General features: G+C 39.6%; 8 non-coding genes across 8 annotated transcripts; all 8 read right to left on the bottom strand.

Moving 5' to 3' along the window:
* Positions 1-127: 127 nt before the first annotated feature.
* On the bottom strand, positions 128-200 carry TRNAV-CAC (transfer RNA valine (anticodon CAC)). Its single transcript has one exon. It is a non-coding gene; the product is annotated as a tRNA-Val (tRNA).
* A 2,526-nt stretch (positions 201-2,726) lies between these two features.
* TRNAV-CAC (transfer RNA valine (anticodon CAC)) lies at positions 2,727-2,799 on the bottom strand. Its single transcript has one exon. It is a non-coding gene; the product is annotated as a tRNA-Val (tRNA).
* A 300-nt stretch (positions 2,800-3,099) lies between these two features.
* Positions 3,100-3,171, bottom strand: TRNAP-UGG (transfer RNA proline (anticodon UGG)). Its single transcript has one exon. It is a non-coding gene; the product is annotated as a tRNA-Pro (tRNA).
* Positions 3,172-5,309: 2,138 nt separating this feature from the next.
* TRNAV-CAC (transfer RNA valine (anticodon CAC)) lies at positions 5,310-5,382 on the bottom strand. Its single transcript has one exon. It is a non-coding gene; the product is annotated as a tRNA-Val (tRNA).
* Positions 5,383-7,894: 2,512 nt separating this feature from the next.
* Positions 7,895-7,967, bottom strand: TRNAV-CAC (transfer RNA valine (anticodon CAC)). The gene has a single exon. It is a non-coding gene; the product is annotated as a tRNA-Val (tRNA).
* A 300-nt stretch (positions 7,968-8,267) lies between these two features.
* Positions 8,268-8,339, bottom strand: TRNAP-UGG (transfer RNA proline (anticodon UGG)). Its single transcript has one exon. It is a non-coding gene; the product is annotated as a tRNA-Pro (tRNA).
* A 2,167-nt stretch (positions 8,340-10,506) lies between these two features.
* On the bottom strand, positions 10,507-10,579 carry TRNAV-CAC (transfer RNA valine (anticodon CAC)). The gene has a single exon. It is a non-coding gene; the product is annotated as a tRNA-Val (tRNA).
* A 2,531-nt stretch (positions 10,580-13,110) lies between these two features.
* Positions 13,111-13,183, bottom strand: TRNAV-CAC (transfer RNA valine (anticodon CAC)). Its single transcript has one exon. It is a non-coding gene; the product is annotated as a tRNA-Val (tRNA).
* Between the last annotated feature and the right edge of the window lie 383 nt (positions 13,184-13,566).

Here is a 13,566-nt window from a genome sequence, read left to right as displayed (position 1 = left end):
ATTACTTTAGTGTTTTTAAGAGAATTCACTTTCTTGGAACGAGTCTGCATGAAACCATCTTCAGGGCCTGGACAATTTCATGGCAAAACGGCACCTCTCAACATTGCAGCCAAGACAATATAACAACTGTTTCTGCCCGGTTTCGAACCGGGGACCTTTCGCGTGTGAGGCAAACGTGATAACCACTACACTACAGAAACAGATGTCTACAGTTGATTCTTCTGTGATGAAAGTTCTCAAAACAGGCTATTCCAAGGGCCTCTGGTTTTAGATTTCTTTCATGCAACCTTCCCAGACAGCCCTAGCTGAACGCTTGTATATGCCATGCAAGTTCAGCATTTTTGCAAAATGCTTAAAGAGAAATGTTTCCTATTTGCTCAGGCAGGGCAAGGTTAAAAGCATGAGACTCTAGCAAATATTCATCCACTACTGCAAAGAGAAAATTGATATTGGCTTTGAAATGCATACTTCAATACTACTTTAAAAAAGCACCAATGAAAGGGATCGTCCGGGATTTGAACCCAGGACCTCTCGCACCCAAAGCGAGAATCATACCCCTAGACCAACGAGCCTTCGAAAGACCCTCACCTCTGAAAAGCTAATACCAGCTCTAAGCACGCAATGAAGATCATGCTGGGGACTTTTTCATGCTTGGTCTGTGAATACACATGAAATTCAGTGTCAACTTACCCTTTCTCAAATGATATCACTATCATTTATAAGTGTCCCCTTTTATTTTGTCCCAGCATTGGACACGTCTTACAGGAAGTCAGCACTTATTTATCTATTTCTGCAGTGGCTAGACCCTAAAGAGAAAGAATAAAAAGCTGTTCATAACAACATAAGAAACACATGTTGCATTTTTTCTCAAATGCTTATTCCCTTTGTGCAAATCGGAATGCCAAGCTGAATAACTGGGCCACAGATTCTGGCTAATTATCTTTCCCTTGAATGCAAGTAGCAATAAAAACTGCCTAATGCAGGACTAAAGCATTCCTTGCAAGCCTCTAACATCATAACATAACTGAGCTGCTGGTAGCAAGCTAAGCAATACCTTCCAAAAATGAGAAGTACATGTGCTAATCCGCTCAATCAGCGCTCGATCAGGCTCGATCAGGCGAGATATAGAAAAGGTGGAAAGGGTCCAAATGGCTGTCCCTTCCTTTTTAGGGTGGGTCCTTCTGACTATCATAGGATTGCTTGTAAGAGTGGCCAGGGTCAGAGAAAAAACTTTCAACCCTTCTTAGTGTTCTATCCAGAAGCAGGCATTTTCTGTGCCTTTAATTTCAGGCTTTTCCCAGCAGTCTCTGTTCTGCCTATGTAAATTAACAAAAGCAGTGCTTATTCATCACTTACTCTAATGTCCTTACTGTCCAGAAAGCTCTGCCTAAGTATGCTTTTTTTCTTTTTCAGTGAAATTCTAAATGTTTTTTCTGCCCAGTCTATGGCAGTAGAATGCTGCTTATGATGCCACATTTTGTTGAATCACCAAGGTACAACTACAGAGGAATATATGAGTCTGAACGACATGGAACTCTTAGCTAACACATCACAATGTGTGATGCTTGCCAACCAAGCACTAGATTCTGGAGCGCTGATGATCAGAACATTCTGCTCCTGAAGGAAAGGAAAGACAGCTTGATGGAAAATAAAGTCTCAGTTTATATTAACGCTCTCTCTCTCCCAATATCTATCTATCTATCTATCTATCTATCTATCTATCTATCTATCTATCTATCTATCTATCTATCTATCTATCTATCTATCTATCTATCTATCTATCTATCTATCTATCTATCTATCTATCTATCTATCTATCTATCTATCTATCTATCTATCTATCTATCTATCTTATATATGGATACCTGCGTACACATACATATAGATATGCCATGCATTCCTTTAGATTTGTTCCAACCTCTTACCATTTATTTGAGAATCCCTACTTTTCAAGTGACTGCAAATGAAGTCATTTCCGGCACTTTTTGGCCGGTGCAAGGTAACAAAAACACATGACAACTTTTAATAAAAATCATTGGTCTCTTTATTAACGCGCACTGTCAAACATGGGGCTTTCACACGTCAGGTAAACATGATAACCAATATACAACAGAAGCAGATGTAGATTGCTTATCAATGCCGGGATAGAACAGTTGTGAATTGAGTAGAAGAAGGGCCCCTGAATTGATACCTATTATATACAGCCTGTAAGATAGTGAAAAATGCAGGCTAGGAAAGGAGATGCAAATATCAATGTATTAGAAAAATACATAAAGAGGAGTGATTTGCTTTTATTCATTCAAGGCTAGAAAAAATCAACATACTATTGCAAGCATTCATACACCACCAAATAGAAATAAACAATTCTGACATTAAACGTAAAGGTGACGATGCATTTGTATCATCACCTTGAGAAGGGTCACCGAGGAATTGAGCCCAGGGCTTCTGCACTTAAACACCAGAAACACTCCACTAAACTAAGATGCCTGTTGGAGCCAACAATTCCCAAAGTTAATGCATGTTCTAGGTGAGCAATGAACAGAATGCAGGGCTCTTTTCAAAGCGAGGTCTGTGAATCAACAGATACATCCACATGCCAATTACTTTAGTGTTTTTAAGAGAATTCACTTTCTTGGAATGAGTCTGCATGAAACCATCTTCAGGGCCTGGACAATTTCATGGCAAAACGGCACCTCTCAACATTGCAGCCAAGACAATATAACAACTGTTTCTGCCCGGTTTCGAACCGGGGACCTTTCGCGTGTGAGGCGAACGTGATAACCACTACACTACAGAAACAGATGTCTACAGTTGATTCTTCTGTGATGAAACTTCTCAAAACAGGCTATTCCAAGGGCCTCTGGTTTTAGATTTCTTTCATGCAACCTTCCCAGACAGCCCTAGCTGAACGCTTGTATATGCCATGCAAGTTCAGCATTTTTGCAAAATGCTTAAAGAGAAATGTTTCCTATTTGCTCAGGCAGGGCAAGGTTAAAAGCATGAGACTCTAGCAAATATTCATCCACTACTGCAAAGAGAAAATTGATATTGGCTTTGAAATGCATACTTCAATACTACTTTAAAAAAGCACCAATGAAAGGGCTCGTCCGGGATTTGAACCCGGGACCTCTCGCACCCAAAGCGAGAATCATACCCCTAGACCAACGAGCCTTCGAAAGGTCTGCACCTCTGAAAAGCTAATACCAGCTCTAAGCACGCAATGAAGATCATGCTGGGGACTTTTTCATGCTTGGTCTGTGAATACACATGAAATTCAGTGTCAACTTACCCTTTCTCAAATGATATCACTATCATTTATAAGTGTCCCCTTTTATTTTGTCCCAGCATTGGACACGTCTTACAGGAAGTCAGCACTTATTTATCTATTTCTGCAGTGGCTAGACCCTAAAGAGAAAGAATAAAAAGCTGTTCATAACAACATAAGAAACACATGTTGCATTTTTTCTCAAATGCTTATTCCCTTTGCGCAAATCGGAATGCCAAGCTGAATAACTGGGTCACAGATTCTGGCTAATTATCTTTCCCTTGAATGCAAGTAGCAATAAAAACTGCCTAATGCAGGACTAAAGCATTCCTTGCAAGCCTCTAACATCATAACATAACTGAGCTGCTGGTAGCAAGCTAAGCAATACCTTCCCAAAATGAGAAGTACATGTGCTAATCCGCTCAATCAGCGCTCGATCAGGCTCGATCAGGCGAGATATAGAAAAGGTGGAAAGGGTCCAAATGGCTGTCCCTTCCTTTTTAGGGTGGGTCCTTCTGACTATCATAGGATTGCTTGTACGAGTGGCCAGGGTCAGAGAAAAAACTTTCAACCCTTCTCAGTGTTCTATCCAGAAGCAGGCATTTTCTGTGCCTTTAATTTCAGGCTTTTCCCAGCAGTCTCTGTTCTGCCTATGTAAATTAACAAAAGCAGTGCTTATTCATCACTTACTCTAATGTCCTTACTGTCCAGAAAGCTCTGCCTAAGTATGCTTTTTTTCTTTTTCTGTGAAATTCTAAATGTTTTTTCTGCCCAGTCTATGGCAGTAGAATGCTGCTTATGATGCCACATTTTGTTGAATCACCAAGGTACAACTACAGAGGAATATATGAGTCTGAACGACATGGAACTCTTAGCTAACACATCACAATGTGTGATGCTTGCCAACCAAGCACTAGATTCTGGAGCGCTGATGATCAGAACATTCTGCTCCTGAAGGAAAGGAAAGACAGCTTGATGGAAAATAAAGTCTCAGTTTATATTAACGCTCTCTCTCTCTGAATATCTATCTATCTATCTATCTATCTATCTATCTATCTATCTATCTATCTATCTATCGATCTATCTATCTATCTATCTATCTATCTATCTACTATCTATCTATCTATCTATCTATCTATCTATCTATCTATCTATCTATCTATCTATCTTTATATATGGATACCTGCGTACACATACATATAGATATGCCATGCATTCCTTTAGATTTGTTCCAACCTCTTACCATTTATTTGAGAATCCCTACTTTTCAAGTGACTGCAAATGAAGTCATTTCCGGCACCTTTTGGCCGGTGCAAGGTAACAAAAACACATGCCAACTTTTAATACAAATCATTGGTCTCTTTATTAACGCGCACTGTCAAACATGGGGCTTTCACACGTCAGGTAAACATGATAACCAATACACAACAGAAGCAGATGTAGATTGCTTATCAATGCCAGGATAGAATAGTTGTGAATTGAGTAATAGAAGGGCCCCTGAATTGATACTTATTATATACAGCCTGTAAGATAGTGAAAAATGCAGGCTAGGAAAGGAGATGCAAATATCAATGTATTAGAAAAATACATAAAGAGGAGTGATTTGCTTTTATTCATTCAAGGCTAGAAAAAATCAACATACTATTGCAAGCATTCATACACCACCAAATAGAAATAAACAATTCTGACATTAAACGTAAAGGTGACGATGCATTTGTATCATCACCTTGAGAAGGGTCACCGAGGAATTGAGCCCAGGGCTTCTGCACTTAAACACCAGAAACACTCCACTAAACTAAGATGCCTGTTGGTGCCAACAATTCCCAAAGTTAATGCATGTTCTAGGTGAGCAATGAACAGAATGCAGGGCTCTTATGAAAGCGAGGTCTGTGAATCAACAGATACATCCACATGCCAATTACTTTAGTGTTTTTAAGAGAATTCACTTTCTTGGAATGAGTCTGCATGAAACCATCTTCAGGGCCTGGACAATTTCATGGCAAAACGGCACCTCTCAACATTGCAGCCAAGACAATATAACAACTGTTTCTGCCCGGTTTCGAACCGGGGACCTTTCGCGTGTGAGGCGAACGTGATAACCACTACACTACAGAAACAGATGACTACAGTTGATTCTTCTGTGATGAAACTTCTCAAAACAGGCTATTCCAAGGGCCTCTGGTTTTAGATTTCTTTCATGCAACCTTCCCAGACAGCCCTAGCTGAACGCTTGTATATGCCATGCAAGTTCAGCATTTTTGCAAAATGCTTAAAGAGAAATGTTTCCTATTTGCTCAGGCAGGGCAAGGTTAAAAGCATGAGACTCTAGCAAATATTCATCCACTACTGCAAAGAGAAAATTGATATTGGCTTTGAAATGCATACTTCAATACTACTTTAAAAAAGCACCAATGAAAGGGCTTGTCCGGGATTTGAACCCGGGACCTCTCGCACCAAAAGCGAGAATCATACCCCTAGACCAACGAGCCTTCGAAAGGTCTGCACCTCTGAAAAGCTAATACCAGCTCTAAGCACGCAATGAAGATCATGCTGGGGACTTTTTCATGCTTGGTCTGTGAATACACATGAAATTCAGTGTCAACTTACCCTTTCTCAAATTATATCACTATCATTTATAAGTGTCCCCTTTTATTTTGTCCCAGCATTGGACACGTCTTACAGGAAGTCAGCACTTATTTATCTATTTCTGCAGTGGCTAGACCCTAAAGAGAAAGAATAAAAAGCTGTTCATAACAACATAAGAAACACATGTTGCATTTTTTCTCAAATGCTTATTCCCTTTGTGCAAATCGGAATGCCAAGCTGAATAACTGGGTCACAGATTCTGGCTAATTATCTTTCCCTTGAATGCAAGTAGCAATAAAAACTGCCTAATGCAGGACTAAAGCATTCCTTGCAAGCCTCTAACATCATAACATAACTGAGCTGCTGGTAGCAAGCTAAGCAATACCTTCCCAAAATGAGAAGTACATGTGCTAATCCGCTCAATCAGGCTCGATCAGGCGAGATATAGAAAAGGTGGAAAGGGTCCAAATGGCTGTCCCTTCCTTTTTAGGGTGGGTCCTTCTGACTATCATAGGATTGCTTGTATAAGTGGCCAGGGTCAGAGAAAAAACTTTCAACCCTTCTCAGTGTTCTATCCAGAAGCAGGCATTTTCTGTGCCTTTAATTTCAGGCTTTTCCCAGCAGTCTCTGTTCTGCCTATGTAAATTAACAAAAGCAGTGCTTATTCATCACTTACTCTAATGTCCTTACTGTCCAGAAAGCTCTGCCTAAGTATGCTTTTTTTCTTTTTCAGTTAAATTCTAAATGTTTTTTCTGCCCAGTCTATGGCAGTAGAATGCTGCTTATGATGCCACATTTTGTTGAATCACCAAGGTACAACTACAGAGGAATATATGAGTCTGAACGACATGGAACTCTTAGCTAACACATCACAATGTGTGATGCTTGCCAACCAAGCACTAGATTCTGGAGCGCTGATGATCAGAACATTCTGCTCCTGAAGGAAAGGAAAGACAGCTTGATGGAAAATAAAGTCTCAGTTTATATTAACGCTCTCTCTCTCCCAATATCTATCTATCTATCTATCTATCTATCTATCTATCTATCTATCTATCTATCTATCTATCTATCTATCTATCTATCTATCTATCTATCTATCTATCTATCTATCTATCTATCTATCTATCTATCTATCTATCTATCTATCTATCTATCTATCTATCTATCTTTATATATGGATACCTGCGTACACATACATATAGATATGCCATGCATTCCTTTAGATTTGTTCCAACCTCTTACCATTTATTTGAGAATCCCTACTTTTCAAGTGACTGCAAATGAAGTCATTTCCGGCACTTTTTGGCCGGTGCAAGGTAACAAAAACACATGCCAACTTTTAATACAAATCATTGGTCTCTTTATTAACGCGCACTGTCAAACATGGGGCTTTCACACGTCAGGTAAACATGATAACCAATACACAACAGAAGCAGATGTAGATTGCTTATCAATGCCAGGATAGAATAGTTGTGAATTGAGTAATAGAAGGGCCCCTGAATTGATACTTATTATATACAGCCTGTAAGATAGTGAAAAATGCAGGCTAGGAAAGGAGATGCAAATATCAATGTATTAGAAAAATACATAAAGAGGAGTGATTTGCTTTTATTCATTCAAGGCTAGAAAAAATCAACATACTATTGCAAGCATTCATACACCACCAAATAGAAATAAACAATTCTGACATTAAACGTAAAGGTGACGATGCATTTGTATCATCACCTTGAGAAGGGTCACCGAGGAATTGAGCCCAGGGCTTCTGCACTTAAACACCAGAAACACTCCACTAAACTAAGATGCCTGTTGGTGCCAACAATTCCCAAAGTTAATGCATGTTCTAGGTGAGCAATGAACAGAATGCAGGGCTCTTATGAAAGCGAGGTCTGTGAATCAACAGATACATCCACATGCCAATTACTTTAGTGTTTTTAAGAGAATTCACTTTCTTGGAATGAGTCTGCATGAAACCATCTTCAGGGCCTGGACAATTTCATGGCAAAATGGCACCTCTCAACATTGCAGCCAAGACAATATAACAACTGTTTCTGCCCGGTTTCGAACCGGGGACCTTTCGCGTGTGAGGCGAACGTGATAACCACTACACTACAGAAACAGATGTCTACAGTTGATTCTTCTGTGATGAAACTTCTCAAAACAGGCTATTCCAAGGGCCTCTGGTTTTAGATTTCTTTCATGCAACCTTCCCAGACAGCCCTAGCTGAACGCTTGTATATGCCATGCAAGTTCAGCATTTTTGCAAAATGCTTAAAGAGAAATGTTTCCTATTTGCTCAGGCAGGGCAAGGTTAAAAGCATGAGACTCTAGCAAATATTCATCCACTACTGCAAAGAGAAAATTGATATTGGCTTTGAAATGCATACTTCAATACTACTTTAAAAAAGCACCAATGAAAGGGCTCGTCCGGGATTTGAACCCGGGACCTCTCGCACCCAAAGCGAGAATCATACCCCTAGACCAACGAGCCTTCGAAAGGCCTGCACCTCTGAAAAGCTAATACCAGCTCTAAGCACGCAATGAAGATCATGCTGGGGACTTTTTCATGCTTGGTCTGTGAATACACATGAAATTCAGTGTCAACTTACCCTTTCTCAAATGATATCACTATCATTTATAAGTGTCCCCTTTTATTTTGTCCCAGCATTGGACACGTCTTACAGGAAGTCAGCACTTATTTATCTATTTCTGCAGTGGCTAGACCCTAAAGAGAAAGAATAAAAAGCTGTTCATAACAACATAAGAAACACATGTTGCATTTTTTCTCAAATGCTTATTCCCTTTGTGCAAATCGGAATGCCAAGCTGAATAACTGGGTCACAGATTCTGGCTAATTATCTTTCCCTTGAATGCAAGTAGCAATAAAAACTGCCTAATGCAGGACTAAAGCATTCCTTGCAAGCCTCTAACATCATAACATAACTGAGCTGCTGGTAGCAAGCTAAGCAATACCTTCCCAAAATGAGAAGTACATGTGCTAATCCGCTCAATCAGCGCTCGATCAGGCTCGATCAGGCGAGATATAGAAAAGGTGGAAAGGGTCCAAATGGCTGTCCCTTCCTTTTTAGGGTGGGTCCTTCTGACTATCATAGGATTGCTTGTATAAGTGGCCAGGGTCAGAGAAAAAACTTTCAACCCTTCTCAGTGTTCTATCCAGAAGCAGGCATTTTCTGTGCCTTTAATTTCAGGCTTTTCCCAGCAGTCTCTGTTCTGCCTATGTAAATTAACAAAAGCAGTGCTTATTCATCACTTACTCTAATGTCCTTACTGTCCAGAAAGCTCTGCCTAAGTATGCTTTTTTTCTTTTTCAGTGAAATTCTAAATGTTTTTTCTGCCCAGTCTATGGCAGTAGAATGCTGCTTATGATGCCACATTTTGTTGAATCACCAAGGTACAACTACAGAGGAATATATGAGTCTGAACGACATGGAACTCTTAGCTAACACATCACAATGTGTGATGCTTGCCAACCAAGCACTAGATTCTGGAGCGCTGATGATCAGAACATTCTGCTCCTGAAGGAAAGGAAAGACAGCTTGATGGAAAATAAAGTCTCAGTTTATATTAACGCTCTCTCTCTCCCAATATCTATCTATCTATCTATCTATCTATCTATCTATCTATCTATCTATCTATCTATCTATCTATCTATCTATCTATCTATCTATCTATCTATCTATCTATCTATCTATCTATCTATCTATCTATCTATCTATCTATCTATCTATCTATCTATCTATCTATCTATCTATCTATCTATCTTTATATATGGATACCTGCGTACACATACATATAGATATGCCATGCATTCCTTTAGATTTGTTCCAACCTCTTACCATTTATTTGAGAATCCCTACTTTTCAAGTGACTGCAAATGAAGTCATTTCCGGCACTTTTTGGCCGGTGCAAGGTAACAAAAACACATGACAACTTTTAATAAAAATCATTGGTCTCTTTATTAACGCGCACTGTCAAACATGGGGCTTTCACACGTCAGGTAAACATGATAACCAATATACAACAGAAGCAGATGTAAATTGCTTATCAATGCCGGGATAGAACAGTTGTGAATTGAGTAGAAGAAGGGCCCCTGAATTGATACTTATTATATACAGCCTGTAAGATAGTGAAAAATGCAGGCTAGGAAAGGAGATGCAAATATCAATGTATTAGAAAAATACATAAAGAGGAGTGATTTGCTTTTATTCATTCAAGGCTAGAAAAAATCAACATACTATTGCAAGCATTCATACACCACCAAATAGAAATAAACAATTCTGACATTAAACGTAAAGGTGACGATGCATTTGTATCATCACCTTGAGAAGGGTCACCGAGGAATTGAGCCCAGGGCTTCTGCACTTAAACACCAGAAACACTCCACTAAACTAAGATGCCTGTTGGTGCCAACAATTCCCAAAGTTAATGCATGTTCTAGGTGAGCAATGAACAGAATGCAGGGCTCTTTTCAAAGCGAGGTCTGTGAATCAACAGATACATCCACATGCCAATTACTTTAGTGTTTTTAAGAGAATTCACTTTCTTGGAACGAGTCTGCATGAAACCATCTTCAGGGCCTGGACAATTTCATGGCAAAACGGCACCTCTCAACATTGCAGCCAAGACAATATAACAACTGTTTCTGCCCGGTTTCGAACCGGGGACCTTTCGCGTGTGAGGCAAACGTGATAACCACTACACTACAGAAACAGATGTCTACAGTTGATTCTTCTGTGATGAAAGTTCTCAAAACAGGCTATTCCAAGGGCCTCTGGTTTTAGATTTCTTTCATGCAACCTTCCCAGACAGCCCTAGCTGAACGCTTGTATATGCCATGCAAGTTCAGCATTTTTGCAAAATGCTTAAAGAGAAATGTTTCCTATTTGCTCAGGCAGGGCAAGGTTAAAAGCATGAGACTCTAGCAAATATTCATCCACTACTGCAAAGAGAAAATTGATATTGGCTTTGAAATGCATACTTCAATACTACTTTAAAAAAGCACCAATGAAAGGGATCGTCCGGGATTTGAACCCAGGACCTCTCGCACCCAAAGCGAGAATCATACCCCTAGACCAACGAGCCTTCGAAAGACCCTCACCTCTGAAAAGCTAATACCAGCTCTAAGCACGCAATGAAGATCATGCTGGGGACTTTTTCATGCTTGGTCTGTGAATACACATGAAATTCAGTGTCAACTTACCCTTTCTCAAATGATATCACTATCATTTATAAGTGTCCCCTTTTATTTTGTCCCAGCATTGGACACGTCTTACAGGAAGTCAGCACTTATTTATCTATTTCTGCAGTGGCTAGACCCTAAAGAGAAAGAATAAAAAGCTGTTCATAACAACATAAGAAACACATGTTGCATTTTTTCTCAAATGCTTATTCCCTTTGTGCAAATCGGAATGCCAAGCTGAATAACTGGGCCACAGATTCTGGCTAATTATCTTTCCCTTGAATGCAAGTAGCAATAAAAACTGCCTAATGCAGGACTAAAGCATTCCTTGCAAGCCTCTAACATCATAACATAACTGAGCTGCTGGTAGCAAGCTAAGCAATACCTTCCAAAAATGAGAAGTACATGTGCTAATCCGCTCAATCAGCGCTTGATCAGGCTCGATCAGGCGAGATATAGAAAAGGTGGAAAGGGTCCAAATGGCTGTCCCTTCCTTTTTAGGGTGGGTCCTTCTGACTATCATAGGATTGCTTGTAAGAGTGGCCAGGGTCAGAGAAAAAACTTTCAACCCTTCTTAGTGTTCTATCCAGAAGCAGGCATTTTCTGTGCCTTTAATTTCAGGCTTTTCCCAGCAGTCTCTGTTCTGCCTATGTAAATTAACAAAAGCAGTGCTTATTCATCACTTACTCTAATGTCCTTACTGTCCAGAACGCTCTGCCTAAGTATGCTTTTTTTCTTTTTCAGTGAAATTCTAAATGTTTTTTCTGCCCAGTCTATGGCAGTAGAATGCTGCTTATGATGCCACATTTTGTTGAATCACCAAGGTACAACTACAGAGGAATATATGAGTCTGAACGACATGGAACTCTTAGCTAACACATCACAATGTGTGATGCTTGCCAACCAAGCACTAGATTCTGGAGCGCTGATGATCAGAACATTCTGCTCCTGAAGGAAAGGAAAGACAGCTTGATGGAAAATAAAGTCTCAGTTTATATTAACGCTCTCTCTCTCCCAATATCTATCTATCTATCTATCTATCTATCTATCTATCTATCTATCTATCTATCTATCTATCTATCTATCTATCTATCTATCTATCTATCTATCTATCTATCTATCTATCTATCTATCTATCTATCTATCTATCTATCTATCTATCTATCTATCTATCTATCTATCTATCTTTATATATGGATACCTGCGTACACATACATATAGATATGCCGTGCATTCCTTTAGATTTGTTCCAACCTCTTACCATTTATTTGAGAATCCCTACTTTTCAAGTGACTGCAAATGAAGTCATTTCCGGCACTTTTTGGCCGGTGCAAGGTAACAAAAACACATGACAACTTTTAATAAAAATCATTGGTCTCTTTATTAACGCGCACTGTCAAACATGGGGCTTTCACACGTCAGGTAAACATGATAACCAATATACAACAGAAGCAGATGTAGATTGCTTATCAATGCCGGGATAGAACAGTTGTGAATTGAGTAGAAGAAGGGCCCCTGAATTGATACCTATTATATACAGCCTGTAAGATAGTGAAAAATGCAGGCTAGGAAAGGAGATGCAAATATCAATGTATTAGAAAAATACATAAAGAGGAGTGATTTGCTTTTATTCATTCAAGGCTAGAAAAAATCAACATACTATTGCAAGCATTCATACACCACCAAATAGAAATAAACAATTCTGACATTAAACGTAAAGGTGACGATGCATTTGTATCATCACCTTGAGAAGGGTCACCGAGGAATTGAGCCCAGGGCTTCTGCACTTAAACACCAGAAACACTCCACTAAACTAAGATGCCTGTTGGAGCCAACAATTCCCAAAGTTAATGCATGTTCTAGGTGAGCAATGAACAGAATGCAGGGCTCTTTTCAAAGCGAGGTCTGTGAATCAACAGATACATCCACATGCCAATTACTTTAGTGTTTTTAAGAGAATTCACTTTCTTGGAATGAGTCTGCATGAAACCATCTTCAGGGCCTGGACAATTTCATGGCAAAACGGCACCTCTCAACATTGCAGCCAAGACAATATAACAACTGTTTCTGCCCGGTTTCGAACCGGGGACCTTTCGCGTGTGAGGCAAACGTGATAACCACTACACTACAGAAACAGATGTCTACAGTTGATTCTTCTGTGATGAAACTTCTCAAAACAGGCTATTCCAAGGGCCTCTGGTTTTAGATTTCTTTCATGCAACCTTCCCAGACAGCCCTAGCTGAACGCTTGTATATGCCATGCAAGTTCAGCATTTTTGCAAAATGCTTAAAGAGAAATGTTTCCTATTTGCTCAGGCAGGGCAAGGTTAAAAGCATGAGACTCTAGCAAATATTCATCCACTACTGCAAAGAGAAAATTGATATTGGCTTTGAAATGCATACTTCAATACTACTTTAAAAAAGCACCAATGAAAGGGCTCGTCCGGGATTTGAACCCGGGACCTCTCGCACCCAAAGCGAGAATCATACCCCTAGAACAACGAGCCTTCGAAAGGCC

Source organism: Lissotriton vulgaris, unplaced genomic scaffold (assembly GCF_964263255.1).
Source record: "Lissotriton vulgaris unplaced genomic scaffold, aLisVul1.2 SCAFFOLD_1545, whole genome shotgun sequence".
NCBI classification, from domain to species: domain Eukaryota; kingdom Metazoa; phylum Chordata; class Amphibia; order Caudata; family Salamandridae; genus Lissotriton; species Lissotriton vulgaris.
The sequence above is the reverse complement of the archived record's forward strand: the minus strand, read 5'-3'. Positions and strand labels throughout refer to the sequence as shown.